Genomic DNA, 18,680 nt, shown 5'->3' with positions numbered 1-18,680 from the left:
AATTACAAATGCATCGCTGTGGATAATCGACAGCAAAACGAAAAAACTGAGTTTGGATGAAAATAGCAACCTTCCTTCACTGGCATTTTTGAAAACGTCCTATTGTGAAACGCCCTTAGTGAAATCTAATACATCGTCAGTGCATGCGAAAGAAGTGAAAATTAAAAACAAATATGGCGGCGCAAATCTTTTTTCGGTCTACTCTACTTTTGTCTTATTTTGTTAGAAGCTTGCCTGCCAGCGTGTATTTCATGTATTCAACGGCCACTGCGTATGCAGGAGACAGAAACGAAGATAAAGAAGACTATTTTTGGCAACACAAAGGCTGCTACGCATCTAAACGAAAAATCCAATTTGAACAAATCTCACGATAGCGAAAAAAGTCGGAACCCAAGTGAAAGAATATCTGCCTGAAGAAAGGAAAGACTATAAACCTCCAAGGAAAATGATATAATGTAGCCAGAAGTTATGAGTAAGTACTTCAAGGTGAGCTCAAGAGGCTGTCTTGACGCCCAATAAATGATTTTCAGACCAGTAAACGTCTATAAACATCAGATCCCAGGTGCTCACGCGAGCACACTCAATATTGCGCGGTAGCCCTAACAAATCTTGAGCAACTGTCGATGTTATAGAATCCGGATTTTTAAATGCACAAGAACGCGCGTGTGAACTGCTAAATTTACGTGGGCAATTGCATGAAAATAAGTCCGGTGACCCCTTCCTTTTATTGTTCCAATATAACATTATCAATGAATAGAATCATCAGAAAAAATCCTGGTAAAATCTACGGAAGGAAAGTTTGCACCGTGAGAAAATTGGCGTTTTCTATATTTTATGAAACTCCGCCCCGTAGAATCTTTCTTAAATCTTTGTGCATTATCACTATTATTTGAGCAACAAGCTAACAAATGAGTCTGAATACTCCTTTGGAAACGTTGCCATGGAAACCAATGGTGACGAAATGACATTTTGGATAATCAATGATTATGTAATTCAACCTCGTGAAAGTGTTCAGTCTTTTTGTTGTATTCTTTCATATTTACAAACCATCAAAAAGATGGAACTGGTACTAGCCACCTTAAGTTATCAGCATCTGATTGGTTGAGAGATTGGCGTGTGTTTTCATGTCCAATCACAAAGCGAAGTAAGGAAGAAACAGAGCCAGCTAGGATTACATTCGACACTCAATTGAACATTACTCAATCCTTAACACTAGCAAAACAAGCGCGCGGAAAAATAGTCGTAGCATATGCTTACGTCAGCAGCATACACCCATGGGCCAATAGTAGATGCTGAATTAACCAATCAGAGCGCGCGCTCTGCCTTAGTTATGTTATAAAATTTGATTTGCCTTATATAACCCCCACATGTCAGAGTTAATTTACAAATAGTTTCTCCTGTTCAATATTATAAGCATTATCATGCAAGCAGGTGATGAGAATACGCAAAGTGATCAGCAGTAAGGATGTTATCTTGATCCAACATCAAATTCTCTTCACTTTTTTTAAAGCAAATGTATGTGACCAAGAAGAGAGAATTGCTAATCCGATTTTGGAGGTGAAGGTTTAAGGGTAGCAAAAACCAGTTTATTTTGTTTACAGATCTATGTTCGCGTCAAACTTTAGAACGGAAAATTTTCCTCAATTTCTGAGATTGTTTGGATCTCTTGCATTCCTATCACTGATTAGATCAAGTTTCCATATAAATCATTTTAGAATGTTTAAAAAAGGAAAATCAATTTTTTTCTATTTTAACTCTTATTAGCTGCTTACCTTTCAAACAAACCGTTGAACTCGGCACGTGGCAAGTGCAGAGTTTGATGCGTTGATCGTGTAACTCCAGAAACCAAAAGCAAGAAATTGAAGTAAAAACCTGTAAAGAAAGATGAATGCAAATAGCCAGAGTCACGCGGATGAAGAGCAAAATGATAACTTGATCGATAAATTAAAAAAAAATGACAGAGAATCTCAGTTTAATTACTTAGACCACTGAAACAACAAATCGTCAGCAGGTCTAGGCGGGTCTCAGTGGGGTGATGGTGTTTATGGCCAGCGGTTGGAATCTCGGGTATATTACGGCAACGGTTAATTATTTTCGGTTGCGATGAACAAGGTAATTTTTATGGCTAGTTTTTTCTACGCTTAACGGTTAATCGTTTTTGTCGTTTTACAACTAACGGTTAAACCCATCGAGAACCTCGTTTCAAAGATTGCTTTCACGTTTAAATCCTCTATCACCAAATATAACCAAGTTTTTGTCCGAATTAAGAAATAAAGGACCGTGGATGAATCATTTTTTAAGCTACTTACCAAACGAAAAACGTAGAAGTCTCCAAGTTTAGTATCCTGATCGTTTTATGAACGAAACCAAAACCGTGCCTGTAAAACATATTATTTATGAAAATAACCAGTGCCATAACAATGTTTGAACATGATCTTAAAACAAATATTAACCCTTGAATTCCCATGAGTGATCAGGATAGAATTTCTCCTAAGAATATCACCACAAAATCAAGCACACAAGTTATGACAATAAAGAAAAGTATCAAATAGGGGAGTATCAGTTGACCTAATTCCAGATTCTCCTAACTGACTTCATAAGAATTATATGGCAGACAGTAGGGAGAATTATCACTGAAATAATGGGACTGAAAGAAAATATGCTAAGGATGAAAATATTGAATCTTTGTCCGCTTGTGAGATTGTTTGAAATTCGGAATCCTCTGTCATAATTTTTTTCACGGTGTCTCGATCTGAAACATCTGATTTTCAGTTTTCAAAGACGAGAGAAGAACGTTACTCAAGTTTATTTATCAACTTACCTTACAAAATATATAAATCGTGTCTTTTTCGGTGTTGATTCTGAACTTAAAAAAACTTGATCTCAAAAGACAGATTACTAGTTATCAATATACTAAGATGAATAAAAAATCGAATCCTTCTCGACTTATTAATTTGTTTGAAATTCGGAATCCTCTCCCATATTTTTTTTTTTTTTTACAAAAAAAGTTTCGATCCAAAATATTTGAATTTTCAGAGACGAGTGATAAAAATTTAAAAATAAAATATATACAAATCATGTTTTATTCGGTGTTAATTCTGAACCTATGACACAGCAAACTAAAATCAATAGACTGAAGTAAAAAAAATTTCCTGCTAAACAAAGATTGAAAAATAACCCGAGTGAACACAAATTACGACCCTGATCAGTTAAATAATAAGTACAGTAAAAACAATAATCAAATCCCTGAAAAATATCATAACATCTTCTGCGTTCTGTTTCATTTCTCTTTCTTGCGAGGAGAAACCTCCAACAGAAGAGAGAAGTTAATCACCAACGATGAAACGCGCGTAGATTTTTTTTACAAGATATCATGTTAATACAAAGCTGTGCTACCTCCTTTGTTTAACCTGGTGGAAAAACTGTAATAAGACTATAAAAACAGTCTTAATCCCTTACACCAATTTCGAAGATTTTAAAATAGCTACTAAGAAAGGAATTTATGGGGAAACTAGCAGAGAAAAAGTACGCATTTTGTAGTGATAGTTTCGGCATTTTGTAATAATTTGGACATTTTGTAATACACATGGCGGCATCATTTTGTGATAAAGGTGAGTAACGCTTTTTGCAATGAAGGCTGTGGCATTTTGGAATAATCGTCGGTCTACGCAATTTGTAAAACATTGTACAGCAAATTGTAATATGTTACTCCTGCAAAAAAATTATTACACAGATTGGGTATTTTCGGTTTCCCTCCTCTGAATAATGACTTGTCAAGCATAAGGCTTTGAATGAATGAGGCAAAGCACGTTTGCAATGGTATATGTATACAGCCGTAAATGGTACCTTAAAAAGTGCACTGGTTGTGCTATACATTTGACAAGATCCCATTTTGCGCGTCATATCCTCTACAAGACAACAATGTAAATGAACTTCCGAGCAAACACTTGTTTTCCTCTGGAATCTGATGGAGACAATATCATTAAGAATGCACCACTGCCCTGTATTTTTCGCAGACAGTTGTAATAAAGAATATCAGATCTCACCCCAAACAGGCTCAGAATCCGATCTGTCTCTTTGGTGAAGGCTGATTTTCGCTGAATTCGCTCGAATACGTGCTGTATGTGGATCAATGGAAACTTTGACAGACGTTTAAAACTTTCGCTTTTGTTGGATGTTACTAAAACCAGGAATGGGGAATGGAGAACGAGGACTGGGGAAGGGGAATGAGATTGAGGAACAAATAACGGGAAACGGGAAACGGGAAACGGGAAACGGGAAACGGGAAACGGGAAACGGGAAACGGGAAACAGAGAACGGGGTAAGGAGAACGGAGAACGAAGAAAGGAGAGTGAAGGAACAGGGAACGGGGAACGAGATATGTGGAACGGGGAACGAAGAAAGGAGAGTGGAGGAACAGGGAACGGGGAACGAGATATGTGGAACGGGGAACGAAGAAAGGAGAGCGGAGGAACAGGGAACGGGGAACGAGATATGTGGAACGGGGAACGAAGAACACAGAACGGAGACAGAAGAAAGGGGAACGGGGAACATGGAACGGGCTACGAGAAACGGGAAATGAGGGATTATGGTGCTAAGACCCTTTTCCCTTTGTCGTCCGCCATTTTGAAGTGTTATACGGATTACGCTGATTAATGATTACAGTTCCTGATTCTTCAGCATCATCATCATCATCGTCATCTTTATTTAAACACGGTAAAATATATCAGGCATTAACTATTTAATATAAAAACTACAACTAATTACGAAAAACTATGTATACTATGTATAAACTATGTATATTAGTCTAATTTAAAATATTATTGACTATTACAGAAGGTAAATTAAATTAAAGCCTATTTTACAGGAATGCCGTGTCGGAATTAATTAACAATTGTCGAAAATTAGCCAGAGATGTTGCTTGCCTAGCAGCTGGGGGTAGGCTGTACCAGACGACTGCGCCACTATAACCAAAGCTATTTTAATAATAATTAGTACGTCGCAAGGGAATAGCAAGCTTATTTTCAGAATCGCGCAAATTGTAAGAAGTAATCACATTATTCCTCTGAATGAATTTTGAGGACAAATAATTGAGTGTGAGGCCATTTAAGAACCTATAGATCATCTTAGTCTTAAGTTTTTGACGTCGAGTTTCTAAATTGTCCCAGCCTAATTCTGTAAGTAGTTGGTTGGCGTCAGTATCATAACTAGAATGAGTGAGGACGCGGATCGCCCGCTTTTGCAGTTTCTGTAATTTGTCAGATAATGTTTTGGCACAGTTACCCCAAACAACACTACAATAGTCGAAGTGCGATTGGACTAACCCATGATAGATGTTTTGTAAATTTGCAGGAGGAACACAGTGACTTATTCCTTTAATAGATCCAATACCAGAAGAGATATTTTTAGATATGGCGTTGATATGATTACTCCAATCATACTGAAATTATGACTCATCTCATCATACGGATGATATCGAATCCAAAATCGTTTCCTCCAATCGTAAGAGTCAATTTAACATCCCTGGTGACGGGCTCTACCGAAACGACAGGAAGAAGGGAGGAGTAGGGATCTTAGCTTACGTATCTTCTGAGTCAATTTGTAAAAGAATCACGCTAGCAAAGAGCTACAAAACCATCGAGCCTATCGTATTAGACATCCAATTAAATAACAACAACAACAATTTTTATTCCTTGATAAAAGTAATAAAAGTGGGATAATTTGCCCCGCAAATAGCTAAAAAGCTAATCGTGGCGGGGCAAGACAAGTACCTGAATAACATAAATCGTCTACTATCTAAGGACAAGGAGTCGTTATTTACACAGTCACACAGTCACAGAGTCACACAGAAAAAGATAAGAAGACATTTAAACTTACAAGGTGTATCTATGCACCTTTTTTTTCAATGATCATGAAGATCTGAATATAGTTATCTTCTTTTTCTAACATATCAATTAGTAATTTGCGAAGGACTTTTTTGAAAGCTTTTTTTTCTTCTTTCGTTATACAGCTTGCAATTAGTATCTTATTCCACAGCTTTACTCCCATCCGAGAGAAGGAATTGTTTTGAATTTCTAGTCTCCAACTTTTAACATAAAAACTTTCCAGACGTAAACGATCGTGTGTTGTATGCATGAATATTAGACGTTTTCTGAAATGTATATAGTATGTTGATATCGTGCATTAGGGTTGATACGGACTCGTAATAAAGAAAAGTTATCGGAAGCACGTTTGCTTTAAGAAATAAAGGAATTGCATGGTCATGCCAAACTGCGAAGTACAGCAGACGAAGGGCTCTTCTCTGAAGAATAAGAATTTTGTTAAGATAAGTCTTGCATTCCTGACCCCAGGCGGCAAGACCATAAGTTAAATAAGAGTGGATTAGTGACTTATACATATTCAGTAGTATTTGTCGAGGTACAGAGTGGCGTAGCTTTGCAAGTAGCCCAACAGTTTTACTCATTAATGTCCAATATTGCGTGTTGGGTTGAATGCCCCTTTCGAAAGTCGTATTGTAAGGTATACAAAAGTTCGTGTTTCTTTATGTAGCTCGTCAATCTATTAAAAGCGGAAAGAAATGATTGAGATTGGCCTGTATAGACCTCCAAAAATCTTTACATTATCGTATCGACAACAGCTCGAAGAAGAGCTAACCACATATGCAATTAGGCAAATCTACAAAGGCAACCTATAATTGTATTGCTTGGTGATTTGAGTCTTGATCGTCTTGGACTAGCAAGAAATGAAGGAAAACTCTACTTTAAACCGACCAGAGTTCAGAGAATTGGAGAGCAAGTGGGTAAGACACTCATAGATGTTATTCTTACCAACCTACCTGATAGTTTCACCAAAAGCAGCGTGTTTGATCCAGGGCTGAGTGACCATGCCCTTGTCTACGCTTTTATAAAAGGGTGGCCAAATCAAAAGCAGATGTAGTGAATTTTCGGTTAAGTAAAAGCTTAGATGAACAGGAATTTAAGGAACCGGCTTAGCAGCCTCCCCATGGCATGTCGCTGAACTTTTAGATGATGTTGACGATTGGTCTGAATTTTTCAGCGTACAGTTACAGGACATTGTAGACGAACATATGCCATGCAAAAGAATGCGTGTTAGAGGCGAAGATGTGCCATATACAGGGGCGGATCCAGTAACTTTTGATTGGGAGGGGGGGGGGGTCCAAACTTTGTTTCAGAAAGGACTGTTGGACTCTTTTGAGGCAAATTACTTCTCCCCACAGCCCCCACGCCCCCCTCCCACCAGTCGCGATTGCACGTTATAATTCCTTGGCCGCTCACCGTTTACTTGGATTCATTAAAAAGGTCAGTCAATTAAAAAATGATATACAATCCTGTCAATGTACGAATTTCAGTTTCAAAGTTGTAAGCATCAGGCCTGTTAGGGGGGTCCGGACCTCCTGACCCTCCCCCTGGATCCGCCACTGCATATATATATGTGACAACTGAGTGGAAGGAGGCAATTAGACGAAGAAGACAAGCACTCAGAATATTTTATACACCTGTCAGACGTAAAGTCATTAAAGATTATTGGAAGACTAAGTCTGACGACCTCAGGAATAAGCCACACAAGTTCTATAAAACATTCATGCCTTTTCTTGGTCAAAAAAGTTAAAGAATCCTCAGAAATGAAATTGAAGATTAATGTTAATGACTCGATAATCACCATTCAGTAAGATATTACAAAGACTGTGGGAGATTATTTCTCGATCATTGCAGACGACATCGGCCCTGACAACGACGTGGCGGATTCCACGCTGCGGGATCATGAAAGTACACAAGCAATTGTGAATCCTAAAATGTCCAGCGGTGATGACCAATCCTATTACAAGGAAATACCAGTGGCTGATGTTGCTAAGATTTCAAAAGACATTGATCCCAAGAAAGCGCCCGGGGTAAGAGACTATTCCACCTAAAGCTTTTAAAATAGGCTCGGCTGAGCTCGCTGTGCCCTTATTTGATCTTTATAACCGTTGTATTGTGAGAATTGGAAGAGATGTGAGTGGGTGCCCGTTCATAAAAAGAACGACCGATTGAACATGGAAAATTATTGTCCAGTAAGTGTGCAGATCATGGTAAACAAAGTTTTCGAAAAGCTCCTTGCTAATCAAATCCCAGCGGAATTTAATGAACGGCTCAGTGATTACCTTACAGGATACAGGAAAAGGCACAGTTGTGAAACCATTCTTCAAATGTTAAAAGGGAAATGGAAGAATGTACTTGATGATGGGGAAAGTGTCGGCAAAATAAGGGAACTTATAACTATAGATGGATTTGAAAGAGCGATCAGGAAAATAGACCTTGCTAAACGAATTTCCTCAATAATTGCGGTAATTGCATACTTTGTAGTTCTTAATTTAGTTATCGGTCACTTTATAGTTACTTTTATATAATACATTTAGTAGAGATATTTTATTGCAAACTTAAATTTGTATTGTTTTTGGCTTATACATAGGGTGGGATGATATAGGGGAATTATATAGGGGAACATAGGGGGTTATTTATTTTTATTAACATTGTGGATAGCTGTCCTTACTTAGTGGGGAACTGCTATTATATTGACACGGTAATAGAGTTATTATTATCGGACGCGAACGCACAGGGCTCGTGATCTTCTCGCGAGTTCGCCCTGCGTTTAATTTTCTCACGCAGGAATAAAGCCGAGAACTGAGACCCTTTCCTTAATCATTCGTGGTATTTCATAAATTTTGCTGATTCTTAGACACCAAATAGGATTTGGGAAAATTTCTAGATAACGGCTGAAATATTGTCTTGTTTTTACTGCCGGCTTAAGACTTTCGTTTCACCACCTGAGTTCTGCAACATAACGTAACAGCTCTGTTCTCCAGGCTTCTTAGAGTTTTAGTCACTGCACTGAAAGAAAAGTGGTTCTTAAACTTTCGCTTTCTATTTTAATTTCCTCTTTTAACCCTTTAAATCGTAAGGTTGACAGGCTTCTAATTTCTCCTTACAGTATCACCCTTGAATCAAATGTAAAGGTTATGAGAATAATGGAAATGATCACCAAGTTACTGTAAGAAGCTCCCGATTATCGAACAAATTCTCCTTGTGGTTACCATAGGAAATGTACAGAGATTAGTGTGGAGAATATAGATATCAATGCAGAGGTGTAAAGGGTAAGAACGGGAGGGGGAGTGGGCTGAAGGTTCACTTTCAACAAACGGGCGAGAACAACGAAAATTCCTGAACAATACCAGCATCTGTAGGCCGCATACGAATAACATAAATTTAAACTAAAAGTTATTTTCCAGATCCAGAATCCAGAGACATTGAAAGAAACATAGTTTTAATTTACATTTAAGTTTTCTAAAATGTAGACAAAAGATCTGATCGCGGGAGCTCGTGCTGATTATGAAAATGCAACAACAACAAATAAATCGACAAAGATAAACCGCGACATAGATAAACATTAACTAAGCATAGACAATAGGCGGTTAAGCAATAATCAAAGGAGGATCAGTCGGGTATCCCATTAGCTCTTGCGCGTTATTATCAATGAGAAGGTGTCACATTGCATCAAATTCGAGTGCACGCGCTGGAAAGTTGACTCAATTTTAAACGGCTGTTTGTCCTTATTCAGGAGCACGGAAGGTGATTTGAACGGTTTTATGTATTCTTGTAACAGCTAAGTTGACTTTAGTACTTTAGTACTCGAACTTACTCTTCTCTAGATGGAAAAGAAAAACGCCTTTATTTTGAGTGGTATGCACGACTGAGTGGCTTTTATATGCGCTTTACTTTAACATTTGATCGATATTTGCCTGTTGTGCTATTATTGGTTGGTACTTAAGCATATTATTCCGCCTGGTGGTGTCTGAATAATGGCACTTTTCAATATTAGCGAAGGTCCCCTTACGTCCCCAAATTTTGTAGGAATATGTGGCCGTTAAAAATTGCTTAAATTGGCGCCAAAATTTTGACGTCTTTCCTCCACTGGTGTATCACCCGGTCCGCTATTGATCGATCGATAGCCTTTGCTATCCGTATATTAAATGCCCCTTTTGGTACATCTGTGTAAAGGTTTGCTCCTGAATTAATGTTAGTATCTCGTGATGGAGTGATTTTTTTTATTTCTTTTGGTAACTCGAGTCGCTTGCCACTTCTTCAGAAGACTGGCTTTTCACGGCGATTTCTCCTTTCGTCGGGTAGCAACTGCAATTACAATTTGAGACTTTTAAGTCTAGCCAGGGCATTTCTGGGATGTTGTTTTCTCCTTCATATTCGTCATAAGGTCAAATATCCGAAGCGGCAAGAGACCGATTTTCGACGCAATCGAAGTCGAAGTTATAAGCACTGAACGTCTTCGATCTTCGCTTTCATCCTCTAGCTGTTTGGGTAAATTGAAAGAATATCACATTGAGAAGCTGGAAGTCTCGGACAACAAGCCAAATTGGAAAGTTTGATGTAAGTCTGACTATCCAAATCCAAGCAGTTGACATAAATTAGTGGCGAACGCGAGAGCACTTCACTGTTGATCTCAACTACCTCCATCTCGACTGAGTGATTACGTGACTAGAGCGAATTGATAATATAGCTCGAAGCGTGGAACTGTGGGATACCTGACTAATCCTCCTTTGCAAAAATCTAAAGTACAAAGGAAATAAATAGCGTTTTAAAACTAACAGATGGATCGCACTTAGTAAACAAAAAGACCCCACCACCCCTGGTGCTATACGTACTTGTATAGTTGGTCTCATCAGGACCAAAATGATTCAGATATAGCACGATTGCATTTTCTCTGTACAAAAAATAACACTGCTGGAAGCCTTTGATGAAAGAAACATTCAAGATATTTCCAATTGTTTCATCAATGTCATCTTCACTTAAAATTAGAATTGGAAAAAAAACCCAGTGTACTAATGTTTCTTCTGTAAAGACATCGTAAGCAACATCAGCTTTTTAGGGACTGTCATTTAGAATTATAACATAACTAAAGTAAAGCGCGCGCTCTGATTGGTCAATTTAGCGTCCCCCATTTGCCCATGGGTGTACGCTGGTGACGTGAGCAAATGCAAAGACTATTTTTCCGCGCGCGCTTGTTTTTTCTGGTCACGTAAGATTTGTTAAATAAAAGGGAACTCTTTAGCTACAATGTATCAATGTTACGTTATAAAACAAATGGTAAACACCACAGCGTACACTATTGAGTTATGGATGCACTTGGGAGGTTTGCTAAGTACTCAAGAAGCTAGAGTCGCACTCGACTATCGCCTCGCGCGACTTATACGCTTCTTTCGTGCTAGCAACCTCCCGCGTGCATCCATAACTCAATAGTCTACGCTGTGGTGTTTACCATTTGTTAAATGGATGCACTTGGGAGGTTTGCTAAGCACTCAAGAAGCTAAAGTCGCTCTCGGCTATCGCCTCGTGGGACTCTTACGCTTCTTTCGTGCTTAGCAACCTCCCGCGTGCATCCATAACTCAATAGTGTACGGTGTGGTGTTTACCATTTGTTAAATGGATGCACTTGGGAGGTTTGCTAAGCACTCAAGAAGCTAGAGTCCCTCTCGGCTATCGCCTCGCGCGACTCTTACGCTTCTTTAACCATTTGTTAATGGTTAAATGGCGGATTATTACATTGCACGTCCATGACAGACGCTCTGTTTTAAAAGTTTCGAAAACCTTAAAAGTTTGCCAAAGTGTTTTTACTCGTTCCCTACTGATGATACATTGTGGAATATTAACTGCTACTTGGGAGGGCGAAAAAATAACATAGCTTTGCTTTGCTTTGATAGTTAAATGGGGGTATTGTTGGGTTTTCATGATCGCATGAAGAACATTTAAATAATTAGTTCTCAGGCGACAATCACTGCTGAAAGTGAAAAAAAAATAAATAACAGGTATTTTTCTGGGGCCCTACGAGTTTCTTAGGTTGATCAATTGCCCCAATTTACTGTGTCCAGCTTCAGATGCGTTCCTAAAGCTTTCATTTTTTGATTTGTGACAGGTGGAATGGTTCATGGTTCCTTTTGATTGATATTCTGGTCACTTTTCAGTTTGAGGTCACAGTTTTGTAAGCATGGCATACCTTACAATGGGCTTCCACTCAATACCCAATACAGACACTACTTGAATGGCGTGACATGTTGTCTGGAAGAATAAATGGCTCACCAGTACTATTATTGTATGTAAGACAAACACGCACAGTCGCTAAGACCCTGTTAGGGTCGCGTGTGATTACTAGTGTCCCAGATAAGTTTGAGAAAAGAAAGCGAAGGAAAAAGCACTGTAGTGACCGGCACACTCGGGAAATGCCAAAAGTGAAACAGCCGCCAGACACTGCCTTGAGCTGAGAGAGTCTGGTGAGATGAATAACGCAAACCTAACTAAGTCTCCACCATTGAAGGTAGCACCCATAACAGACCGGTAGTAGCCCCATGCGCGAACGCCGTCCGCCTTTGTAATCACAAGATATTGAATACTGACTTTTCAAATAGACTTTTCTTTTTATTTATATGCACTGTAGCAGTTGCTTTATACAATGGTTTGCTTTAAAAACCGGACAAGTACAACCGAACTATTTGACAAATGGACACTTGCTCTCTTGAATTACTTTTAGTTATCAATGAGATTAGAATGGTTGAAAAACAAACCCAAATAATCTAGGGGCATCTCCATGCTCTTCTAAGAACGGAGGAATCCCTTTCACAACCCGTTGTTAAAACCCTCCCTAACTATGGGAATACTTAGAAGTACTGAGGTCTTGGCATCTGACAGCCGGCATCTTCAATTTATAGAGAGCGAAATAGAGTGTCTAAGTATGAGAAATACTGAAATATACAATTGCAAGAGCCTTAAATATGACTCGTTGGTGAGGATGGCTCGAAATGTCTGAAACGAGACCCTCATGACACCTGCCCTGGCTCACAGAATAATGTGTGTAGGCTGTAAGGGTTGGTTCATCTCTGCACGGTGGTGAAAAGGAAGATGTATCATTTGGTCTGGAACATGTGATGTATCACAGCTTTAAACCCACCTTAGAACACGAACTTCGAGTGGGACGAGGAAAAAGTATAAGTTACAAAATGTGATTTATAGCGGTATTTCAACAACTGATTTTAAAGTTCAACTTCGCTGCATGAGTAATTGTAGCTTTTTACAAGTAGAGCGCCCAGTCTTTACATTAATTACTTTACGCTGGATTTTTCCTACTCGTCTAGGGCTTTCAAGATCAGCTTGTAACCTTCTGAATTCTTGAGCTCTTCGACACTGATTCCCTCCTCATCTTCACTTGACTCTGAATCCTAAGAAACAGACAGAAGGATATGATTATTCGTCATTAGCGTCCCTGGATAAAGACGTTGGATGCAAGTGCTTTAATGAACTAGACCTAAGTCCCCCAAGGAGGGGCTCCCAATGGGGTGATGGCTTTCACGGCTAGTGGTTAAAGATTTTGGTCAATTTACGGCTAACGGTTAATATCATTCCATTGTCGTTACCAGATAGTTTTTTGCGTTTCACTATTTCTACGACCATCGGTTAAAATTTATCAATTTCAACGCCATACCGCTAAATTTTTTGGCCATTTTACGGCTATTGGTTAACCCCGTTGAGGCCCTTTTAGGAGCGTGACGGTACAACTTTGCTTAAAACAGCTTTGGAAAATTGTTTCCTCAGATAAAAACTACACAAAGGCTAAAACTTTTCTCCAGCTCAAAGTTGGTAACATTGCTTCTCTCCCTTTTGACTTTGACGCGCAGATCGAACTTTCCAACCTTGTAACATAGAGGGCAAAGAATCTGAATATATGAAAGTCATATATGTGTACTGCGGTTTCAAGAAATGTATGAATCGAAAGAGATCCTTGCAGTAATATGAACACTACTAATGTAGTAGTAAAACAAGGCCTGAAAAATTATTATATGTATATTTATTTATATATATATATATATAATTTTTTTTTTGGGGGGGGGAGGCTTATTTCACTACTACATCAGTAATGTTCATTACTGCGAGCATCGCTTTCATACATAGAGGGCAAAGTTACCAAGTGCTGATTGCCTGATACACATTTTTCCATAAATTTGATAATTGTCTCGGGAAAAATTACTTAAAACTCAGTAAAACCATAAAAAAGCCTTGATTTATTTTCCCTTAAGTATTACAAGTTCATCGAATGCTTCTTAGAAGGGTTGGTTTCATTATTTTGGCGGTATGGTACAAAAATAAACTTTCATTTAGCCGAGATGTGCGTTTTACAGTTCATTGTCGCTAGCTGAACACTAAAATAGCCCCCTACGAAATCCGCTAAAGCGTGCGCTCATGATGACCTTCTTAATAACGTAAAGTTTTTCCCTTCATATTATAAACATGCAAACAATCGCACGTTTCTCCCTAAAATGAAGGATAAATATCACTTGTGTTTTCAAAAGTTCCCACCAAATTGACATCTTTACAAAAGTGTACCGCGATTGAAGGAAACTAAATGCACCACAGCCGGACACGAAAAACCCTTAAAACCTCTAAGTGGAAGAGAGGGGATAGTGTAACCCCAACCAAGGCATTGATGCCACCTTCGGAGTTTCAGCTTATCCTATGAATGACACGTTATGCACAGTTACAAAGGAAAATATGCGAATACAGCTCCAGGTAATACCTGACGTGAACATGACAATATTTTAAGAAATAAAAGTAAATAAATGAATAATACATCAATTTGAACGAAAACGAAACCTAACGACTTATCAAGACGAAGGCTGACCGTAGAATGCCTCGCCCTACTAACGCCCTCAACTTACTAACCACGATCCCATAACTCTCCGCGCACCTCGCACCCGCCTCCACTTCTCTGACACATGCCGGCAAATATTAATTTATGCTAATTTGGATGATCACAAATTACATATTCGGCGACTTCTGAAAACACAGGTGATATTTATCCATATATGAATTTTGCTCGTCCCATGCAATTACCTATACTTAATGAGCTGGCGAGAATGAAAGTTCATTCGCAGATCATTGGAATTGCTGGACAAAGATAACAAGTCACCTGAACGAGATCAATAAAAATTTACAAGTGCCCAAAAGTGTCAAATTGAAGTGGAAGGCTTTTTTCGGAGAATGGAGAACTTCCTAAAGCGACCTAGTTGTAAATATTGATTTAGTGGGGGGGCCGATCAGAAATATACTTGGCTTGCGCGAGATCATGCACGACCTGTATATACATGCTATGTCATAAAAGAATTGGTTCATGCTTTTAACTTTCCGTATATCGAGTTATGGATGCACGCTGGATGCTAAAAGAGCTCTCGAGCAATTCTTTCTCTTCTCTTGTGCTCTCCAAACTTCCCGCGAGCATCAATTACGCAATTATTGGATGAGAGCATGATATCATGAATAATCAATGCCGAGGTCCTGGTAGGTAGGTTACCAAACTATCTTTGCAGTAAAGTAGTTCAAAGAGAGACGTAGTCGTGAATAAGAGGAAGTATCCTCGATGCATACAATGCTGACATTCTCCATGTTGCTGTCGCATGGCTGTATTTGTTTCTTTAGTTTGTTTTCTCGTTTGTACGCGCATTTTTTTCTCTCATTATCGCATTCTCTGTGTTTTTTTCGCTTTTACGTAATCAATATTGTTATGTGTTTTCGCATAATTTCGTCTCGTAAGGGCCTTTTGCATGCGTTTTTTAGGGCACTTGTGCTTTTGTCATCGCTACGTTTCATTAATCCAGTTCGCTTACCGTCTTCTCCGTTTTTGATTTTCGTGTTCCTAGCCGTCCTAGTCATACAACGTTTATAACGCTTGCTTCGCATCGCTTTTCGCTTGTATCGTACATTTCGTGAAATCGATTAAACTACATGTAGCGTGTTGGACGTTTGACTACAATACTCTACTTTGGTCCGGTACATTTTCTTCAGTTCATTCTAGTGTCATAGAGGTGTTGTTCAGCGTTAATTCCACAAATTGAATTGCAATTGATGGTTATTTTATTTCTATCTTGAATTCCTCAATGCCTCGTACGTATGACACAGTTCACTTTTCAACACCCACCTCATCATCGGCACTGATGTATTTTTTTGCCTCTTCCTCTCTCTCTGCTCTGGTCCCATAGATTTTCTTCAGTTCATCCTAATGTCATAGCAGTGTTGTACAGCGTTAGTTTCAGGAATTAAATTACAATTTATGGATATTTCTCGCTATCTTGAATTTTTATACAATATCCTTTGTAAAAAGGTTTGTCATTTTATTTAATAGTTGATATTCTTATATCATATATCTTTAATTTTTCCATAATGCGTGAAATTATGAAGAGACGCTTCTCTTTTGTGTGCTCCGTATTTATCCTAATTTTACACCAACTTTGCTACTTGCATAATGATTCAACTTTAACGAAAAGCAGCATAACAGCATGTGCACCCATGCATCGCTTTTGGAGGATGAAAAGTTTGGATTATCTGCGATTAATTAGTTGCATTCTTTCGCTGGCGCACAAGTAATTTAGATATGTTTGGATGCTACATCTATCGTTGTGATCACCGTAGCTTTGCAATGGGCGTTGCGGATGATCTTTTCTGCAGGTTGGTATCGGAATACAATGTTACTCTATCAACAAATTGTGTGTATTTTTGTCGTGCAAGGCCCAAGATCAAGCGTCATAAATGTCCATGCAACTATTACTCACATGCATCGGCTACTTTTCATCTTCCAATAGCTTGGTGATTTGGTTCATTAACTGAACCCGGCACAGAACCCCATAGTTACTTCAAAAAACAATGCACAGAGAAATGTAATCATAAACGGTCAATACAGGGTAAGGATTTGCTAATGGCCAGCTGCATGCACGATCTTTCAGAAATAACACTGCGGATTTTGTGGACTACGTATGCAAAAGTAAGATCGAAGTTTTTGCCATCACTGAAACGTGGCTCTGTACGAAGGATGAGAAGTGTTAGAAAGTGAGGCTTGTCCTGTTGTCTACAACATGGTAGATTGGCCTCGTTCTAGTAGACATGGAGGTGCTGCTGCCCTGATTTACCGCGGTTCACTTACCGCTAGGAAGATTGATGCAGACGGGAAGGTACCATTTGAGTTTTCTGACTGGTTTGTCCAGTCAGAACCTCTTAAGCCTTCATCTTTGGTCATATACTGACCACCATACCCAGACAATCCTATAGTAACAACTGCGACGTTTCTTGTTAAAGTAACGGGTTATGTTGAGTCAGTCGTGTCATCTAAAGCGGAGTTGGTCATTTTTGGAGACCCAAACATTCATTGGGACAAATGTATAAAGGCTAAAAGTTTCTAAAGAAACTATGGTGCTGCGTCGCTGGGGGTAACAAGGTAATTTGGTTATATCAACTCAGTTGAAATTGTAAATTGGCCACCGTAATGAATAAAAAAGCTGACGTTTCGAGCGTTAGCCCTTCGTCAGAGTGAATGGCACATTCATTGGGACAAGCCTGATGACTGCGATTCCATTAAATTATTAGACCTCATTACCTTATCTGGACATAAACGATATGTAGTTGAGCCTACCCACACCTGGGCCATACTCTGATTTGGTCATAACTCGGCAGTCTGTTGAGATTTTTAAAGTTCCTTCCCGAGCTGACAGCTTTATTTCTGACCACGGGGATTTTCTATTTGAGCCGCGGAGAACTATCTCTATTTGCCAAAATTATTTAGAACAGAAATTTGAAATCCATCGTTTTGGATGTTATATCCAAACGTCAAAGGACATGCTTAACAAGCATGCATCCATGTTGACTAATGCAATTGCATAAAGGCTTCGTGTTCTTTGGTTCAATGATGAGATTAGAAAGGCCAAGAGGGATAGAAATAGAGCTGAAAAAAGATGGCGGGAAACCAAGAGTGCGTCACACCTTAGCCTATTGAAAGCTACAAAGAGTACAGCTACATAGTTCATGAATAAGGCTGAGCGATTTTCAACGAAGAAAATTTTGGTGACCAAAAAAAAGCTCTTCAAAGATTCGATCGTCTCAAATAACTCACTAATTAATGTAAGGATGCTATCTTGACCCAACATCAAATTCTCTTCACTTTTTTTAAAGAAAATGTATGTGACCAAGAAGGGAGAATTGCTAATCCGATCTTGGAGGTGAAGTTTTAAGGGTGGCAAAAACCAGTTTACTTTGTTTAAAAATCTATATTCGCGTCAAACTTTAAAACGGAAAATTTTCCTCAATTTCTGAGATTGTTTGGATCTCTTGCATTCCTACCACTTATTAAATCAAGTTTCCATGTAAATTATTTTAGATTGTTTAGAAAAGGGAAATCATTTTTTTTCTATTTTAATGTATATTAGCTGCTTACCTTTCAAACGAACCGTTGAACTCGGCACGTGTCACGTGCCGTGTTTGATACGTTGTTCGTGTGACTCCAGAAACCAAAAGCAAGAAATTGAAATAAAAACCAGTAAAAGGAAGATAAATGCAAATAGCAAGAGTCACGCGGAGAAAGAGCAAAATGATAACTTGTGAATCTCAGTTCAAATATTTAGACCACTGAAAGAACAAATCGTCAGCAGGTTTAAGAAGGTCTCAGTGGGGTGATGGTTTTTATGGCCAGCGATACAGTTTATTGTTATGCAATATTTACAAAATTTATAACATCAACAGTGTAAACAAAAGGAAAAAAATTTCCCCAATTAAAGAGGCAATATCACTAAGAATATCATATCA

At 38.6% G+C, this 18,680-nt stretch overlaps 1 protein-coding gene and 1 long non-coding RNA gene across 2 annotated transcripts in view; both read right to left on the bottom strand.

Annotated features, from left to right (window-relative positions):
* Positions 1–18,680, bottom strand: part of LOC148724718 (uncharacterized) — a 51,019-nt gene that overhangs the window by 12,522 nt on the left and 19,817 nt on the right. The window lies entirely within an intron of this gene.
* On the bottom strand, positions 12,462–17,579 carry LOC148724720 (uncharacterized). The gene is made up of 2 exons (XR_015990407.1): positions 16,030–17,579; positions 12,462–13,279 (listed from the first exon to the last, which is right to left on the bottom strand). It is a non-coding gene; the product is annotated as an uncharacterized LOC148724720 (long non-coding RNA).

This window comes from Stylophora pistillata, chromosome 8 (assembly GCF_964205215.1).
Source record: "Stylophora pistillata chromosome 8, jaStyPist1.2, whole genome shotgun sequence".
Classification (NCBI taxonomy): domain Eukaryota; kingdom Metazoa; phylum Cnidaria; class Anthozoa; order Scleractinia; family Pocilloporidae; genus Stylophora; species Stylophora pistillata.
This window is presented reverse-complemented; position numbering and strand designations above follow the sequence as displayed.